The sequence below is a fragment of the Silurus meridionalis genome, chromosome 7 (genome assembly GCF_014805685.1).
Source record: "Silurus meridionalis isolate SWU-2019-XX chromosome 7, ASM1480568v1, whole genome shotgun sequence".
Classification (NCBI taxonomy): Eukaryota; Metazoa; Chordata; class Actinopteri; order Siluriformes; family Siluridae; genus Silurus; species Silurus meridionalis.
In genome coordinates, this window is record NC_060890.1 from 16,389,803 (window position 1) to 16,409,499 (window position 19,697).

The window sequence follows — 19,697 nt, forward strand, 5'->3', positions numbered from 1 at the left end:
CTGAAAATCTAAATCAGTACATAAAGTCATAATCAAAATTCAGTCAATAATAGGGCAATCAATCAAGCATAGAGAGCAGTAAAGGATAATCAAAACTGCAGAAGAGAAAATGAATGAATGAACAAATAAATAAAGTAACATATTCATGTACAAATCTATTCAAATACACGGTTAGTCAAGTCAAGAAGCTTTTATTGTCATTTTAACCATATATAGCCGACGCAGTACACAGCGAAATGAAACAACGTTCCTCTAGAACCCTAGTGCTACATTCAACAACATAAAACTACATAACAGAAAACACAGAGCTAAGGAATAGTAAGTGTCCTCACCACATAAAGTGCATCGTGTGCAACCTGGTGCAAACAGTGCAAAACAGACAGAGCAAAGACAACACAGGACAGTGTAAGACAACACAAGACAGTGTAGGACAAAAAACTGTATGTGTATTGTTACAACCCAGTCTAAGTTTCAGTCACACAGCATGAGCAAAGGCGCAGGACTGCGTATGTAAGGTGCATAATTAAAGTATATGGTATCCTAAGAGTTACAGTAATGAGGTAGAGATAGCTTCTGTAGAAAGAGACAGATAAAGCATATGATGTGATATGTTTGTATAAATTGAAATAAATACAATATTTTTTGCACAAAAAGAAAAAAACATTAAAGAAGACAAGTATTCCCTTAATCCCCTCGCCAAAAATATAAGGTTTCATTTTACTGATGTCATCCTTCAGGTGAGAGCAGCATCACTTGGCTGATGGAATGGGAAAATCTGCATAGACTGCACACACACCTAGACGAAAACTATACACAAAACATACCCAGGAAATATCATGGATTATAACAGCATATTGACACAGATTTGCAGCATTGCACTATTTCCAAATGAACACGAGACCAAAAACATTTTTAGAAGCCCCTGAGTACATATTCATCTTCTTGCTCTGATCATTACTTAATTCACACTGACCACCATTGCTGAAGCCCATCAGTACAAATGATCTCTATAGCTCTATTTAAACATGATTAAATTTACATGATGTCCTGGGGTAATTTTCTATTTTGCTACTCTGTGATTTTATTTCCGTCCCGGTTGGCCATGTACAGTATGTCTCCTCTTTAGAGAAAATTATAGGCCAAACTACCTGTTTTCACTGCTTTTCACCAACGTCAGCAGTCATCTAAGCATCTTAGTCCCATTTGGATACACATGATTTGTCCGTGATTTCTTGTGAAAGTGTTGCCTCAGAATGGAACAAAATATGCGTAACAGCTGGAAGTTAGTATTTTATCTAACATGTATCAGCTAACTTCTCAAAAAATTAAACACTCCCTGAAAAACATACGGTAAAATGGATGCTTTAGAAGAGCCACTAAACCTTACACTTGGTGTAGTGTGAAAACATTCACTATACCATACGCAAGAGATATAAAGTGTGTAAAATAGAATATGATAGAAAAATAAATACTTACTGATTAAAGGAGCTATTATAATAGTATATTCATGCATGCACAAGGTCAAATTTAATTTGTAATTTTTTTTCGATGAATAATCACTTCTTGAATCACTGGCTGTTGTTAAGGATCTAGTTATACACATGATGCAAAAGCATCTGGGAGAAAAAATAACCTGCTATAACCTGTGGTAATTTTATTGCTATGCAGATGCGAGAGTTTTATCACTGAGTAGACCTGTAAAAACGCATTACAGATGTTCCTCCCGTAATCTAATCCAGTTTAAAAATAAAGGCTTAAAACAGCTATCCTTGATTCCTGACTATAATATTAATAAACCTATTGGGTTATACAGTATGTGGGCAAGTAAATAGAAAGTCTAAATAAATATGGGGTTCAACATAAATCAATCTTTAATTTTTTGCACAATGAGGCTTATGTTTCTGACAATAAAATTAAAAAACATTTTTATATGTCTAGATTTTTGACGGACAAAAATGAAATAGAATGAGCATGCTCAGTTGTTTATAGAACACTTGAACCTTTCTTATAATAATTATTACAGAATATTCCTGAAAATTGTATTTGCAAAACTTGATTAAACCTACAGAATTTGCATGCAATATTTTTTCCCTACAATGCTGTGATTCAGCAATAATTATATTTCACGCTACCTGTTTTGCTTCACTGCCTTTTACAGACCAGTGGCTTATTACAATATATACGTTGCCCTAAATATTATGTAGGCGGAAGTGACAGAATCCACTCCAGATTCTAGATTTATAAAATAATCCTAATGCTATGTTTTTTTTACATGTGCATCTTTGTAATTAGAATTAAAATCTTCTGTGTGAGATTGACTGACTTTGTGTCCTATTCTTTTGGTCTGTGTCCACAAGTGACCCTGCATACAAATAAGTCAATAATTCTCAATGATTAAACAAAAAAAGAACTTTCTTTGAGGTGAATGGGTAAAAGCATTTTATTTGCCAGTGTCTGCAGGCATCAGCAATAAAAAAAAAAGTGTGGAATGGTGTTAAGTTACAGCTGCTGTAAAGGCACTGACCCGTGAGACACACTCAGTGTCAGAAATGAAAATGAAATGAACCGCCTTGAATGCTGGAGTTAAAAAATAGCAGCACACATGCAAAGTAGTGACCCAGGTACTCACAGTCCAAAGAAAGACTGTGGTACAAAAAACCCACAGAAACTCATTAGTACTTTTTTCTTTCTTTTTTCTTTTTTTATATATTAATATTCATTGATATTTCTATATGCATATACTAGCTATGAGTATATTATTTTAATTATATATTATTAAAAATGCATAACATTATTGGGGGGTTACTGGGGCAATGGTAGCTCAATGTTTAGACTTTAATGCTTAAAAAGTTTAAATTCTATTCTGTCAAATGAGCAAATTTTCAAATGTTATCTAGTCCTAAATAAGAGGGGTGATTTATCCCAGCATGTGGGGAAAAAAACTTTAAATTGTCAACCATTTTGCACTTAAATGAACCTATTGTTGCTGCACTAAAGGTTTGAGTACTTGAAGACAATTGCACGTTGGTCTGTTCAATCATCACCTATATTCAGAGCACAATTTCAAAAGTACAGCTGCAGAGAATCAAGATGTACTAATAGGCAGTCATTATGAGCCAAGAAAAAATTCCTCATGACACTCTTTGTCTCCTTCATTTTGTATGATTTTTTAGTACTTTTCTGCCAATTGCTCAGCAATTATTATTATAAACTACACTATACACTTATTCTTAACTTAACCCTGACCTGTGTGTTTCATAGAATAACAAGACCCAGGTTCTAGTCCTGCAACAGACTTTTATCATTTCAGTGAAATGGTCAGTTTTAATTTCAGAGTTCTTCTATAGAATGAATGTGGCATAGAGTAATACATGCAGCCCACTTGTTTACCTTATTAAAATTCAACACGTCAGTTTTTAGGCAAAATTTGCATTAATGAAAAGAAAAAAAAAAATTACATCTTCCTCTCAAGCTTTTCTAGTATTGATTTATTTATTTTTTGCTAAAGAGTAATAACAGTAGCCTTTCTACCTTATCTTTAATTCCATCAATGCCCAAACACTATAATTTACTGCAAGATTTTTTTGTCTGTCTGAAGTAGATTGCACCTCTATATTATGATGTTTCCAATCTCAGAAAATCACGCAATTTTCCTGCCTGGGCCAATGATTGACATATGGTGGGAAGGAAATAAAATAACAGCCCTAATCGAACAGGGTGATTTAAGGCCTCACCTGGCTAACATTTGTTGGTTTATGGTGCGTTTCTATATTCAGCCGTACTGAAACCTACTAATAAAATGCTGAAACAGTCCTGCAAATGCTAGCATATAAATGTACATACATGATTTTGTGAAAGAAGCATAGTATTTCAGAACGCATAGTGCATCCACGTTCAAGTTGTTTTCATCAAACAAAGTTTAAAGGGATGCTCATAGTAACTGCAATGATTTTGCCTTCCAAATGCCATGATAGCTGCAATGTCTCTACCAACAATTGGACGTTAAATGGAAGGCTAATAGTACACCCCCTCTTAGCTGTAACCGCATGCTTCAGTTAGATGCAGTACAAACCTTTTGTAACTTAGAAGCTTGTTTAAGTGATGATGTTACCCAATCAGAGGAAAAAAAAAAATTAAAGATTATAAATTATAGAATTATAAAATGTTATAGATGGAGTGTAATAGCAACAGGTAGGTCAGATCAATCAGTCAGAGTCAGAAATCATTAATTTTTATATTATGATTTCACATTTTCTTTTCAGAGAATTAGAAAAATAATACTTTAATAGAATGTTGGAAGTAAAAAGCTAACAATAAATTCCAGCTCCATGTAAACTCTCGTAGAAATACTCATGCTTAATTGCTACAATAGTTTTTTGTTACAAACTGTAGCTGCCATAAATTGATGCTGATTGTAAAATTAATGTTGTCCCAATTTGATATCTGAGCTAATATCACATCAGAAAGTGTGCATTTATTTGAAATATAGTGATGGATCTGCCAATGTCTTTTTTTTTTTTCATATACATTCTACTTCCTATAGAAGCCAAACATAAGCATTGCATCCATGCTGGATTCCCTACATAATCTAACATAGATTATCTAATGTTTACTAACGCAATATTTATACTGTTAATGTTGATTTTGTAACTGTTTATTTGTATTTTCTCTGACATGGGAAGATTTTCAGGACTGAGAAGAATCTGGTTTCTTAGTAAATTTACCTTTATCTTTGTCTCATTAATTTCAAGAGGGAAAAAAAGTCAGGACAGTAGGTTTTTTTTTAAGTGAAATCAGAAACTAGCTTGTAAATGTAACTATAAACTATGAAAAGCAGTATGTGTTGTTCAGTAATAAATTAAAAACTGTAATAAACTGTAAAAATAATTGTTAGTAAGTAGTAGGAAAAGCTAACACACACACACACACACACACACACACACACACACACACACACACACACACACACACACACACACACACACACACACACACACACACAAACAAAATCAGATTACATTGTTATATGAAAATAATCAGCTGTCACACCACCATGACATTGAGCATTGTCTAATAACCACATATATGGTAATTTGTGTGTTATTTCCTATTTAATTTCATGCTGTACATAGGTGCCTAGCAACTTCTGCAGCTTTATTCCTTTTTTTTGTATGACAAATATTCCCATGCCAGTCAACAATATAAAATATATAAATTCAATGGATGATTCTGGCTTGTGCTATGAATAATTTGGTTTTAGGAATTTATCCATATTGGTTTAGAATAACTGTCAAGCCAAATCCACGCCCAAGCTATCACATTTGGAAGAAGAAGACAGTTGGACCGATGAAGGGCAAAGTGTCAAAAGCTTTTAACTGCCCCGACATAAATTTAAGATTTAGTGTTATTAGTCCTTAGAGCAGCTCTCTTAGGAGGCATTATCAGGGTTCGCTTATTCTGCTGGACTGTGAGAGCTACCAACAAGCTGTCCCACTTACAAGTGTTAACTGGGGCAGCCTGAAAATACAGACGTAAACAAGAACAAAGACATATGCATACACATATGTGTGCTTCCTTAAAAATAACTAATCAGTCATATCTGGTTCAGCAATTAGCTATTATGTCTATTCAGTATTTCAGAATTTTAGTATTTAATTCATTGTTGGCTTATATTTTTCTTATAATTCATTCAAGCTAGTGTCACTACAGTTGCTCTAATGAAGCAAATCTTAATCATAATGCTGCAACACACAACATAAATATGCAGTCATTCCATACCCTCACTTTTATATCTAGAGCAGTGTTTTATGCAGATAAATATAAGCCTTCATTCTAATGTACACTGAAACTTTGTCAGTAATAATGTCAGTAATTTGAATCATTATGCTGAGAAAATGTATCCCATTGCAGTGAAAGCAAAAGCTGCACAGATTATAGCAATGATCATTTGATATGGTCAGCTGGAATGTGAAGTTCTTCAGGCATCAGTATCCTGTGTGCAAGTAACATACAAAACTTATCTGCATACATCCTTAGTGAAGATAAACCGCCCTTGACATTTAGCTAGAATGCTAGGACTTTTTGCCAACTATAAAGGCTGCAAGAGGCTAATGGGAGAACACGTAAAAGAGAAAATTAGACCCCTGTGAGATATTAGTGAGTGTGCATGTGTGACTTGTTCTCTCTCTCTCTCTCTCTCTCTCTCTCTCTCTCTCTCTCTCTCTCTCTCTCTCTCTCTCTCTCTCTCTCTCTCTCTCTCTCTCTCTCTCTCTCTCTCTCTCTCTCTTCTTTTCTCCTTTTCTCTGAGTAAAGACTAAAAACCGACATGTATATATGTAGCTATATGTTCCAAAAAACTAAACTACAAAGTCAGTTATTGTGTCGTTGTAATGTGCATTGTCAAATTGTATAAAAAATATATCATAAGACAGCAGATGTCCTGTAGAATAAAACTTTTTCTTAGGTAGCATGAAAGGTTTATGTACTTTTGTTGGTGGTAAGTAGCTTTGTGCAGCTTTATTCCGCCTCTTATGGACCAGTGTGGCCAAAACGTATGAACACATGCATGCAGTTCACAATGTCTTCTCACACACACACACACACACACACACACACACACACACACACACACACACACACACACACACAAACAAACATTATCAGGCTACCAGCATGCCTAGAAACATGTTGATCTGCTGCTGTGAAAGTGAATTGCTTAGACCTGTGCATCAGTCAGAGAGAGAGAAAGAAAGTGAGAGAGAGAGAGAGAGAGAGAGAGAGAGAGAGAGAGAGAGAGAGAGAGAGAAAGAACTGAAGAACTGTGAAGACATAAAGACCTGTCTCTCTGGCAGAATTTATTTTAGCAATTACCTGTTGTATGGCAAGCAAGCCCAAGGACTCTAATTGTTTAATGCAAATCTTGCTGACACATCTTTGTGTTTTTTCATGTTTTTCGAACTGACTGTTTTGCCAGCAGTGCAAATACAATGCAGGTAAAAAAAAAAAAAAAGAAGAGATGGACACTGTGTCTTTTCAAGGGCAGATTTAAGGTTTAATGGACAATAAAATGTGAAATGCTACAGTCTGCAGCAAGTGCAATTGCAGAATTGAAAGCATAGCATTGCATTGTGGAATCAGAGATGCTCTGATAAGCTCTTAGGCATCTAAGAAGAGGATAACAGGACCATGCACAAGCTTATATAAGCAAGTGGAGTAAGTATTGAATTTGCTTGGTGGATATTGTTGAGAAATGGTAAGAGCAATTTAAGCAATTAGTAAATACAGGTAGTATTACTAGGAATCTCTGTTTTTTCCTGGTTCCACTGTTTTGGCTGAGGTCACTCAGGTTGGCTAGAAACCATAACAGTGAAACTGAAAAGAAGAATGGGATTTGGCTGAAGATGCTCTTAGGGGTTATGTGGTTAACGTGTTCCTTTCAAAGTTTCATGGAACTCTCTCCGGCAGTGCATAAACTCTAAAGAGTGCCTAAAGACTGAGTACTCCCATGGCTATAGGAAATCAGACTCAGTCAGCCAGTAAAAGTATTTACTAGGGTCAGGAAACAATGTGTGTTCTACCATGGAGCACTGGGCATTTAGTCACATACTACAGCATATAATGGCAATACAATTGCTAAGGGTCATGGTGAATCCAGATCCAGTTTCAAGGAACACTAGGCACAATGTGAAAAAATTCCCCCAGATGGGACACTAGCTTGTGTTTGGACAATTGGAGTGAACTGGAGAACCTGGATGGAAAGACATGGAAAAAACAAGAAAGTCCACATCAAAACCCCCTAACGCCAGGAGGTGGGAATACTGCCCGCTGTGTTACCATGCCACCCACAGTCAAATACTTTGGTACCTCGCATATGACACTGCATCACAAACTTGTGCCAGGACTGCCTTTTTGCTAGAATCATGTACTTTTTCTACACAATACTTACATCATGGATGAATAAGTGAAGGTTTCACCAGTTTGCCTTAAACAATAAACCACAAACAGCTATAGAAACATAGCTATCTGTTTTTATTGTATATCTAGTACACCTCCTCGAATTTGAACTGGACAAGAGAGCTGTAGATGTCAGTGTCTCTAACACAGCCCCAAGGGTTTGGGCCTATGTGGAACATCAGAGATGAGGGTAGTGCACTTTGTGAAGTGTGTTGCACATGAGCTGAGAAATGACCTTGCATGTGTGCCAGCCTGGAACTGCAACTCCCATGACACCTTGCTGCCTCTAGTCCACTGGTTATTATTTAAAATTCAGTAGACCACAAGCCCATAAGGTACCCCTCCAATGAGACAGTTATTGGAACTAATGTACAGCCTGTTTGTGTGCTCTTACTCTGTGTGTCTGTGTGTCTGTCTGTCTATCTCTTTCTCTTCCACTCTGTCTCTCAAACAGACACATTTCACATGCACAATAAGTGTGCCCTGAGGCACACTCTGAATTCAGTTGGATCTCAGGTTGCCGTTGTGCTGCAGTGAGCGATGGCACACTGTAGGATAGTAGACAAACTTTAACCTTCACACCCAGAGAAGATTAATGTCCCCCGTGCAAGGCCTATTACACTGTCATCTATAAACGTACACTATTTTAGACAGAGTTTTAAAAATGTTGTAGCCAAATTGAATAAATAACTGTGTGTTTAAGACCAAGGATTATAAACAGCATGACAAGACTTAAAAGAATATATTTTTTTGCTGAGTCTTGTTTTTGAAGAATCAAACCTGCACCTTTGAGTGAATAAGATATTGACATTTAGATTATGTTTAATTTATACAATACTCATAGACTCATTGCTTATATAACAAAAGCTTGCAGCTCTGTCTCGACTTTCTTTTGTCTTTGCCAGATAGATTAAATAAATAAATAATAAAGAACTGCAAAAGAAGGGGACTGCAAATGAATGAATAATGTCACCATCTGTTGATGCCTATCTAAAGCAGCCATTATGTTGATTTCTTGTTTTGTAAAGTTAGGGAGATATACAAAGAGCCGTCATTTAGAGTAATGCCAATGGTTGCTATATCTCATGTATATGTGTTAGTCGCCTACATCTTTCTATTTCAGTAGTATTAACACCAGCTGTATCCTTTTGCCATTTAATTTTCTCCTTGCTTTTTATTGAGGGTACTTTATAGTGGAAATCATAGTCACAGTATGTTCTTTCACTACATAAACCAGCTTCCATATTTTGTGATGATGCCTTGATATTTACTAGTTGTACCATTTTTCCAAGGCAGCACAATGTGCTTTGCTCATTATCTTCTTCCACATATTCTATTTTTCTGGTTCGTACTATTAGTACTACTAATAATGTTTGGAAATGTACTACTTGCCGGAAGAAAATATATATTTATAACTAATTAGTAATAACACTCAGTTATTTTACTGCACTACAGCAAATTGAATCGTTGAATATGAATTTTAAAATTAGCTGATATCCAGAGAAATACAAATCAGTTTATACCATAATTAAGGTCTGTAAGAATTGAAGCTGCCCAGTTGTTTCCCAGCCAGGTGTGTATCACTGAATCATTAATACCAGAACTGTATCAAAAACCTCTCTACATTAAAAAAAAGACAGTGTAGAACAATCAGATATCACTTATTTTGAATACCTAGAAAACACTGAATAAAGGTCATAATAAAGAAAATCATACCAAGTGAGACCTCCAAAGTTTAACATTCAAATATTTCTGCTATTTATAAATATAATATTATTTACACCAACCAACATTACATCTTTGTAAAATGCTAATTTCAACCACCACGTCTACTGAAAAGTTTGTCACAAACTGCACTTCAACTTTGTATTTATTTGAACTGCTTAAACTACCATTAACACACTTAATACTTTCCTCCAGACAAAGCCTCTAACACTTTAGGGTAGTGTTCTGCAACACTTCCCTTAAAAAAAAAATAAAAAAATCAAATAGAAGCCTTTTAGGAAGAACTGATTTATCCTCCAAAGTATCCTTAAGAAGATGTTAGCACCCCTATTCATTTTATATCATTTAAGATGAAAACTGGACAATGCGGGAGACTGTAGAGTTAAGAACATATAGCATAAGTCAGGGCATTCTCACCCCACATCGTCACATATCGACGCTGTGGATGTTGCGTCCGCCGGCGTCCACATCCGACGCCGAGGGTACCCTCTTCGCGTCGATTTTCGACGTACAGGACGGAAACCCTTCGCGCCGACGTAGATGGATGGGAGCCCCTGTGCTTCGCTTTTCAATGCAGATCGCTGTCCTATACACTTAATAATTTATTATCTATCATAATAAGTGTATAGGACTAATTTTAAAATTTCATAAAATTCTGAAGATGACCGTAACCCTAACCCTAACCCTAACCCTAACCCAAACCCTAACCCTGACACTAACTCGAACCCTAACCCTAACCCAAACCCTAACCGTAACCATAAATGGGGTCCCGTCCATCTGCGTCGAAAAGCAACGAAGGGTTTCCGTCGATGCGTTGGCGGCGAAGGGGTACCCTCGGCGTCGGATGTGGACGCCGTCGGACGCAACATCCACAGCGTCGATATGTGACGATGTGGGGTGCGAATGTGTTGCATAAGTATGTGTGGTATAACTTATATTACTTCTGATTTCTTTCATTGAAATAGTTCCAGTTTTTCCATCCATTTGTTAATTAATGCTTTCCTGGTTAAGTTGCAGCAGCAACAAGCTGAGAAGGTCCAGGGGTTCTATCTCATTCCACAGATTCAAGCTCTAACTGGGGAATCCCCAGACATTCCCAAGCTGACTGTGAGATATAATCAGCAGGTCCTGGGTCTACATTGGAGTCTCATTTAGTCCAGCAGGATATGTGTTTAATATAAGTCTTACAGGTGATAAACAACTAGCATCCTTTTACGAAGCAAAAAACATGTCAGTGGCTCCTCTCAATTTTATTCTGCATTTTTTACATTATTCATAAAAAATCAACAATAAATTAGATTAGCATCCTCCAAGGAACCCACACAAAGCTGTGCTAGAGTAAATATTATGTCCCTTATCCTGTAACCTTAAGGTAAATGTCCCCTATCCTGTGACTCGACTCCATAACTATGCAATAGAACTTTTTGATGTAATTCCTATTTAATTGTTCACATTTTGTTTTTACTAACTAAATTATTATTTGGTTCTGTGAGGGGACTTAGTTATTTCAAAGCACAGTTGAATCCTAAATGTTTATTGGTCATAAGCTGTTGAATAACTGTTCTAATGATATGGCTTATACAAAAGGTCTGAATGCATAGTCTACATTGCAAAGCTAAACTCTTTTTAATTCTTTAGTAACACCATACACATGGACATGGTCTACATTAGTTGGTTTAAAATGCACAGTCATGTTTGTCGTAAAACTATTCTCTGGTGTCAGAGCTTTGTTACAGTCACAGAAAACTCTGTGAAATATAGATAGATAGATAGATAGATAGATAGATAGATAGATAGATAGATAGATAGATAGATAGATAGATAGATAGATAGATAGATAGATAGATAGACAGACAGACAGACAGACAGACAGACAGACAGATAGATGCTATGTGTTTGACACATGCTATAAGATGACCAAATGTATTATATAGTTACACATAATCTTATGTAGGAACCAGGTGTTTGTAAGTTGTGTAGGATTTATAGGATCTCATTCTATAATATGTGCTACTTATCATATAGTTACATTGCCTCTGGCAAAATAGGTATAACTGTGCCTCTGGCGGTTTCAGATTTCTTCAGCCTCCCCTTCTATCCATCACAAAGACCAAGGTAATAACTGATGTCTATCCATTGAGACACAGAAAATAAATGCTTTCCTTGAAAGATGAAACATGTGTCTTACCTCTGGCTTCCATTAAAGCAGTCTTCACTATCTCACTCTCGCTCTTTTTTTTTTCAACAGCATCACATTCCTTTCTGGCCTGCGAAAACTTTGCTAATTCACAAAATCAATACTGTTTTCATAAATAATGCAGGGAACAGCCACACACTGAGTGATTGTGGTCAGGTTTGTTTGAATGAACACAAGGTGCTGACTTTTGCTTGTCTGAATACCACACACACACACACACACACACACACACACACACACACACACACACACACTCAAACAAGAGCAAAATTTGTAACCAGGTATCAGTGCGAAATATCAAGTGTGTTAAAGGAATAAACAGTATATATACATTTTCTTCTCCATTCTCTCTTTTCAAAATATGTGCCATTATTTTGTTTTTAAATGAAAAAAATGTAAATGAACATTCTTAAAAGGAATGTGCAGAAAGACTTTAAGTATAATCCTTATGTCTGTACTTAATGGACCGCAGAACTGAGTAGTTAGATATATAGAGGGCCATGGCTTTTTTGGAGTCTCATTCTGGATTGATTTTTTTTCTCAGCAGGCAAACACCAGCAGCAATTGGTCAACTTCTGATGTTCTGTAATTTCCCCAAACCTTTACAATAAAAATTCTTTTCTAACTCAAAATATTGAAGTAACATTTAGCAACAGCATAAATGTATAGTACAGAACACTAATCCCACCATCCACAGGACCAGAAAACAGAAATCTTCCTAGCTAATACCAGCCACATAAAACTGCTGAAATGGTTGTACTTACCTTTGAATCTGTCTCCTTGACCCTAATATAAATCTTAGACTTTGTGTGAAGAAAAATAACTTCTATAAATAGACAGCTTCTCTTATTTGTCTGTACACTACAGATAGACAGATCTTAATTCTGTGGACTTTCATGCTTGTTCAATTAAGAACAAAAAAATATATACCAGTAGTAACCTTAATTTCTTCTACAACATTAATACATAATTATTATCAGGTTATTAATAAAGACAAATATGTAGTGACTAAACCATTTTATAAATGTCTAATTCAAAGTTCAGTAAGTAAATCACAAGAGCCAAATTGACTTTTTATATGCGTGTCTTTACCATATCTACTGGTTCTTACTATATCTATATCTTCTGTATATGGCAAGCATTTATAGAACTAAAGCATTTGTTCTGCTTAAATACAGCATTAGCCAGTGAGGTAAATGTGTGTATACAATCTGCACTCTGCAAAATTGATTTTTTCATCAGGTTGCCATGATCATGCATTTTTAATAATCTGCTTTTGTTAGTGGATCGAAGAATTATGTATGAGGCAAAAATAAATGCTCAACTAAATGGATTTCTCTATGGCCATTACCCTGGCTATGATTTGTACTCATTTTACCAATCAGAACCACATCACTAATAATTTATGCTGTTTAACCAAATCAGGTTTCAAGTGATGATTGCAATGTCATATGTATCGTCCTTGGTTACTATCCCTTGCTAATTTGACCTGTTTTCTTGAGCTACTTGTGTAAAAAGGTGCTCTGTACCATGTATTGCGACTAGGCTAGTAGATCTGGTTGGATAGTTGGCAGTAGACATTAGTCAGCTCTGACAGATGGGAAACACGTGATTTATGTTTGTAGCTGAAAGAAGGCAGGAACACCAGGGCTATGTGACTGAGATTTCAAAGAGCTGGCATTAATCTGTTTCCCCTTGCCGTGTGGGCCAAGGAACAAGTTCAAGGTGGAAAAAGAGGGGAGTGCACAGGAGAAAACATTGGAATTTTGAGTTTTTAAGTTTTGTAGGATTCGTTTAAGAAACATTATAATTAGATATGTGCATTAAAACATCGAAAGTTCGTATCTGGCATTTCAGTAAAAGTAACATTCAGGTTTGACATTTGGTTGTCATTTCCTTGAAATGAATGGAGAAATATAATAATGGAGTAATTAAATTGTTGTTGAATGAATACTGGCATAAAAGTCGTAGCCAAATTTTGACCTTCAGGGAAAGTAAGCAACTAAGGCAGTTTGAGAGAGTTTTTTTTTTTTTCTGTGGAAAACCAATAAATGAGCAGAATAGAGACGGTCTATTACTGAGAGCTGCAGTGTGTTTTAATTGGACATCCCTAATGATGAAAACCAGGTAAGTGCTTTGATGTTGTCTTTGTCTCATCAAGAGCTGAGCTCATTAGAGCCAAAACTGCCATTCACAGAGTGAGAGAGGTGAGTAATAACCAAAACATTGATCATATAAGGAAACTTAGCAGCACTTTTTTTTTAATACCAAAGGCATGATACATATGAAACTATATAACTAAAATAAAACCTTAAATATTAATTTTTAATGCATTGCAGTAGTATTAATAAATAGACAGCTGAATAATAATTTAATTATTTCAAGTTTTATAGCAAATAATAATTTTTATGAGATTGTGATGAACTACACACCAGGCAGATTTCAGTATATGCATTGGAAAATATTGCAAACATATTTCTTTCTTTATTTTGTGCTTATTAAAGGTACACATAATACAAACACATGCCAGGTCACTGGGTGAAGTAATATTTTTATGTCTTATTATTTCTTGATATTTAAAATGTGTTTACAAACTTGTTATTAACTGAACATTTTAATAAAAAAACTAATTATTTACAAAGTGGTAATTAATTTCTTTTTTTTTTTTATAACTGCACAGTTCAGACAGTGCTGACAAGTGCATCATAGTTACCAAGAATATAGAGAATGCAAAACATGCTTTTTGTAGACATTTATTATACAATTGCATAACATCAACAAGGTGAGATGTTTTGCATTATTCCATGTATTTAACTTTTATAGAAAGTCCTTTGAAAAAGTCAGTACATTTATCCATCGCACAAGTATTTAGAATATTTTTTTTTTGTTTTGCTAACATTGTCAAATTGTTACAGGAAGCAAGAAAAAAAAAAAAAAGAGAGATGGTGGTCAGTAAATCAAGTCATATTCTAATTCTTTGATATGTTAGAGAAGTAAAAAAAAAGAGTGCAGGCAGGGTGGAGTGGGTAGAGAAGAGTGGCAGGAGTGATTTTTTTGATAGAAGGGTATCTGCAAAAGTTTATAGGACTGTGGTGAGAACTGTGATGTTGTATGGTTTAGAGACAGTGGCATTGAGAAAAAGACAGGAGGTGGAGCTGGAGGTAGCAGAGCTGAAGATGCTGAGATTTTTATTGTGAAGTGATGAGGATGGACAGGATTAGAAACGAGTTTATTAGAGGAGCAGCGCATGTAGGAGGTTTTAGAGACAAGGTGAGGGAGGTGCGATTATTTGTTTGGGCATGTGCAGAGCAGGGAAATGGGGTATATCAGTAGAGGAATGCTGAGAGTGGAGCTGCCAGGAAGGAGGAAAAGAGAAGGCAAAGGAGAAGGTTTATGGATGTGGTGAGGGAAGACATGCAGGCGGTTAATTTGAAAGAGGCAGATGTAGAGGACAGGGGGGTATGGAGGTAGCTGTGACAGAAGGTTGTGTCTTCTCAACCCAGCAATATAAAGCTGTCATTGTTGAAGACCTTTAATCTTGAGCTCTGTTCAATCCTGCATTAACTAAAAAAGCAACTAGACTGAGGTATTTTTTTCTTATTCAACATTAAGGTACTTTACTGTAAAAACCCTTTTTAAATGTAATTATTACCATTCGATTGTTTTTTTATGTCTTCTTTGATGCACTTTTAAAAAATCACAAACTGATAATAATCATTATATTACCTAGTGAATAAAATTAAATGTTCATAACTTTATGCATTACATTTTGCCCATCCTATCGAAGAACATAATATAATTGATCTAAAACACATTTCCAACCTCACTAATATGATTTTTCACACAACAACCATGTATTCAATGCAGTCATGAAAGGTTACCTTACTTCCTCAATCACAATTCCCACCGACTCGTATAGTTGTGTGTGTGACAGGATGAGATTTGGCAGAGAGTGTTATCTTGTCACTTTCCTTTAAATCATTTCTCTGCTTGACCCGCTCCAAAATGCATTGAAAAAAAACGAGCAAGAATAACATATTACGTTTTGAATGGTATTATATGACTATACATTGAGGCCTATATTGATAAACTGTTGTCTGACATTGATAGATGTAGGTGCTGGATGGACTGACATGCAGATCTAAATTATTTTCTTTCTTTTTTCTTTTTTTCCCCCTCTGCATATCAAGGATAAGTCATTCATAACAATATGATCACTAAACTTAAAAAAAGAGAGCCAAGAGCCAAGAAGATTCAATTAAAACAAACATTTAGCATTTGAAAGTTGGAGAACATTACTGGAGTACATATTGTTTTTTTAGGATTTTTCTTCCTATTCTATTCCTTTATGCCGGATCGTTAAAAATCATTAAAAAGCATTTCACTGCATGTCGTACCCTGTATGTATGTGTATGTGACAAATAAAATTTGATTTGATTTGATTTGTTGAATATTTAAGTGCTATACTCTATGTATACAAGAACATTTTCATTGCACTTGTACACACAATATGCATTATAATTTAATATATACAAATACACACAATATACGAAAAAGTATTGTGACCTTCAGCCATATGTGATTCTTTCTATACTTTTACCACAAATTTGGAGGTACGCACTTGTAGCAGATGTTTCTGGATGTCATTGAATAAAATGTTCCCTTCACTTGAACTAAGAGACCCAAACGTGGTCCAGCATGACAATGCCTCTGTGCACAAAGCCAGCTCAATTAAGATTAAATGGTTTACATGGATTGAAGTGGAAGAGCTTGAGTGGTCTGCTGAAGCTCTGATGCTAACCCTACTTAACACCTTTGGGATGATTTGAAACACTGACTGCACCAAAGGCCTCCTTACCTACATCAGTACCTGACTTTACTAACACCCTTTTTAACACAAATCTCCATAACCACACCCCAATATCTAGCAAAAACAATTTCCAGAAAAGTGTAGGTTATTATAACTGCAAATGGGGACTAAATAGGTAATGTGATGTTCAAAAAGCACATTGAATGTTATGGTAATGCATCCACAAACCTTTGTCCATATAGTTTAGCAATTATATTAATTAATTCATATTCTGAATGAGTTATGATTTTTCTATCACTGTTTTTGTGATTTTGTGAAATGTCAAATTTGTGACATTTATTATTTATATATTTATTATTTTTTAATATTTAAAATTAAATAATAAACACAGGATTTGTCCATTAATAATTCATGTTGTACAAACAGGAAGGAAATGCCATCTCAAACATTAAAGGTGTACATAAAGACTTGAGTGTTTATCAGTTAATGAGTTTAGACGGCTATCAACAGGAATCAGAATTCATGTGGAGCCTGTTTTCTAATCTGAAAGTTTCTCATCAAATTGGCATCATACGTAGTGTGGAGGTGAAGGCAAATTCATTATCTTTATTTCAAAACAGGGTTAATTAGGGTCAAATCTAGATCAAACGGTACAATAGAAAACCTGAAGAAAAGGACTACTTATTCTGCAAACACACATCATTATTGGCACCTTTTATAAAAATGTGGAAGAATGATTAATTAAAATTGCTGATATTTTGAGTGTAAACATACAGTACAGTACATACTGTATTAATTAAATTCACATAGAAGCAAGCTTGGATGTAAACAGCTGTAATGATGAATGAACAAATCAACTTCTAACTCATGATTAAACATCAAAATGTAATTTGAATGCAGTTGCTGAATCAGCATTAGCGGAGTGAATGCAAGCCCCTTCTCATTTTCCTCATATCTACACAATATACACACACAACATGTGCCAATTTACTCCCACATGGTATTATTTCATATCAATTAAATGTAGCCTAGGTTGTGATAGTGAGCCATTAATAATACAATAAACATTAGCAAGCTGTCCACAATGTCAACAAGATCTGAAGAAAGAGATAACAATTTATGATCTAGGAAAGATGCAACAAAAAAGAGGGAACTATATTTCAGTAAAGTGCTTTTGACAGAAGTTGCTGCATGAAAAGAAGAAAAAAAAGAAAAAAGATGGCTGCTATGGAAATGTTTGTCTGTTTTTAATAAAGCTGCTTAAAAGGTGTATTATTTCCTAACCTTTTTTAGAGGTATGTAAACTCTAGTCATAGCAATGTTTTTATTAATTTGAGTTATTTAATTAAATCTAACTTAATTAAGGCCATATTTAATTTAAGCTTAATTTAAAAATTCAAAGGTTTTAACCTTAAAAAATTCTGCTTTTTTTTTATTTCATTTAAACAAAATGATGAGTTTTTCTGTTTCTAAAAATAAGATCAATATTGATTATTAACAGCATGATTTTCTGTTTCATGCTTGAAGAAATGCACCATAATCTCTACTGTATATTTCACAGTTAATATTTAGATTTGGAATTTAATTAGAAGATTACATTTGCATTTCGCATACATTTCTTAGTTCATTTAGATATACTGTATCTTAGGGACATTATCTTATTATCTCATTATCTCTATGGTCAGGTCTTGAACTGCTTTGCATTAGAGAATCCTGGTGTTTAGCATAATTACCGATGCTATCAGTCTTGGGATTGATCCACTAGTCCACTAGGGTTGAATATGCTCATGCATTAAATTTTTTGCAAATGTTCAACTGTTCAAAATATTTCTAGTTAATTATGATGTATTTAAAAACCTGTGCCATAATTCAATTGATTCAGCTAAAATATTGATATTTTATATAAGCAGACATATTAAACACACACACACACACACACACACACACACACACACACACACAAACACGTACACAGTGTACCCTAACTTCTCCTGACAGTGACCAGATTACCATTATCAAATTTGTGAGCCATGACACATATGTCCTGCCTCCAAAGGTCAACTGTACTGTTGCTCACTTAAACACACATCTATGCTTTAAACTGTGCTATATATCTTGGCAGCCCTTATTGATTGTAAGTGACTTGATTTAAGCAATATTTTACTGCATGCCAGACACAATGACATTTATTGTATTGATAAGTGATATCTGGCTCTCTACAAATTCAGACTGTGATGGGGATTTCTTCATTGCCCTGAGACTGTCTACTGTGTTCCTTTCTGTAAATCTTTGTGAGACAATTGAATAACAGAAAAATACACCTCCACAATTCACTGATAAGGTTCAGAGTGGCAGTGAAAAAGCTCTTGTCTTGTTGAGCTGTTGATTGCATACTTGTGCATTTACATATTTAAATCTCATTGTATAATGGCAATGTGAAATGAAAGTGAGACTGCATTGCACACAAGTATTAGAAATTAATTACTTAATCAAAACATATATGTTCACGTGATAACCTTTCAACATGCAGTATGTATGGCCAAGGTTGCTGATAAAAAACATTCACAGCTACACCACCACCAAGATATCTTCCTATAATGGTTGAAATAAAAATCCACAGTAAATGACTTGAATATTAAGTAAATGTATGATTCAATGCAGAATATATATATATATATATATATATATATATATATATATATATAGATAGATAGATAGATAGATAGATAGATAGATAGATAGATAGATAGATAGATGGCTTACACTCAATTCGATTCAATTCAATTCAATTCAATTTAATTCAATTCAATTCAATTTTATTTATATATATATATATATATATATATATATATATATATATATATATATATATATATATATATATATATACAGTTGTGTTCAAAATTATTCAACCCCCAATGCTGTAAATGGTTTTAGGGAATTTAGTGTACATTTGTAATTGTATTCAGAATGAAATCCTACAAGGACTTCTTAAAGAACCATATGCAACTA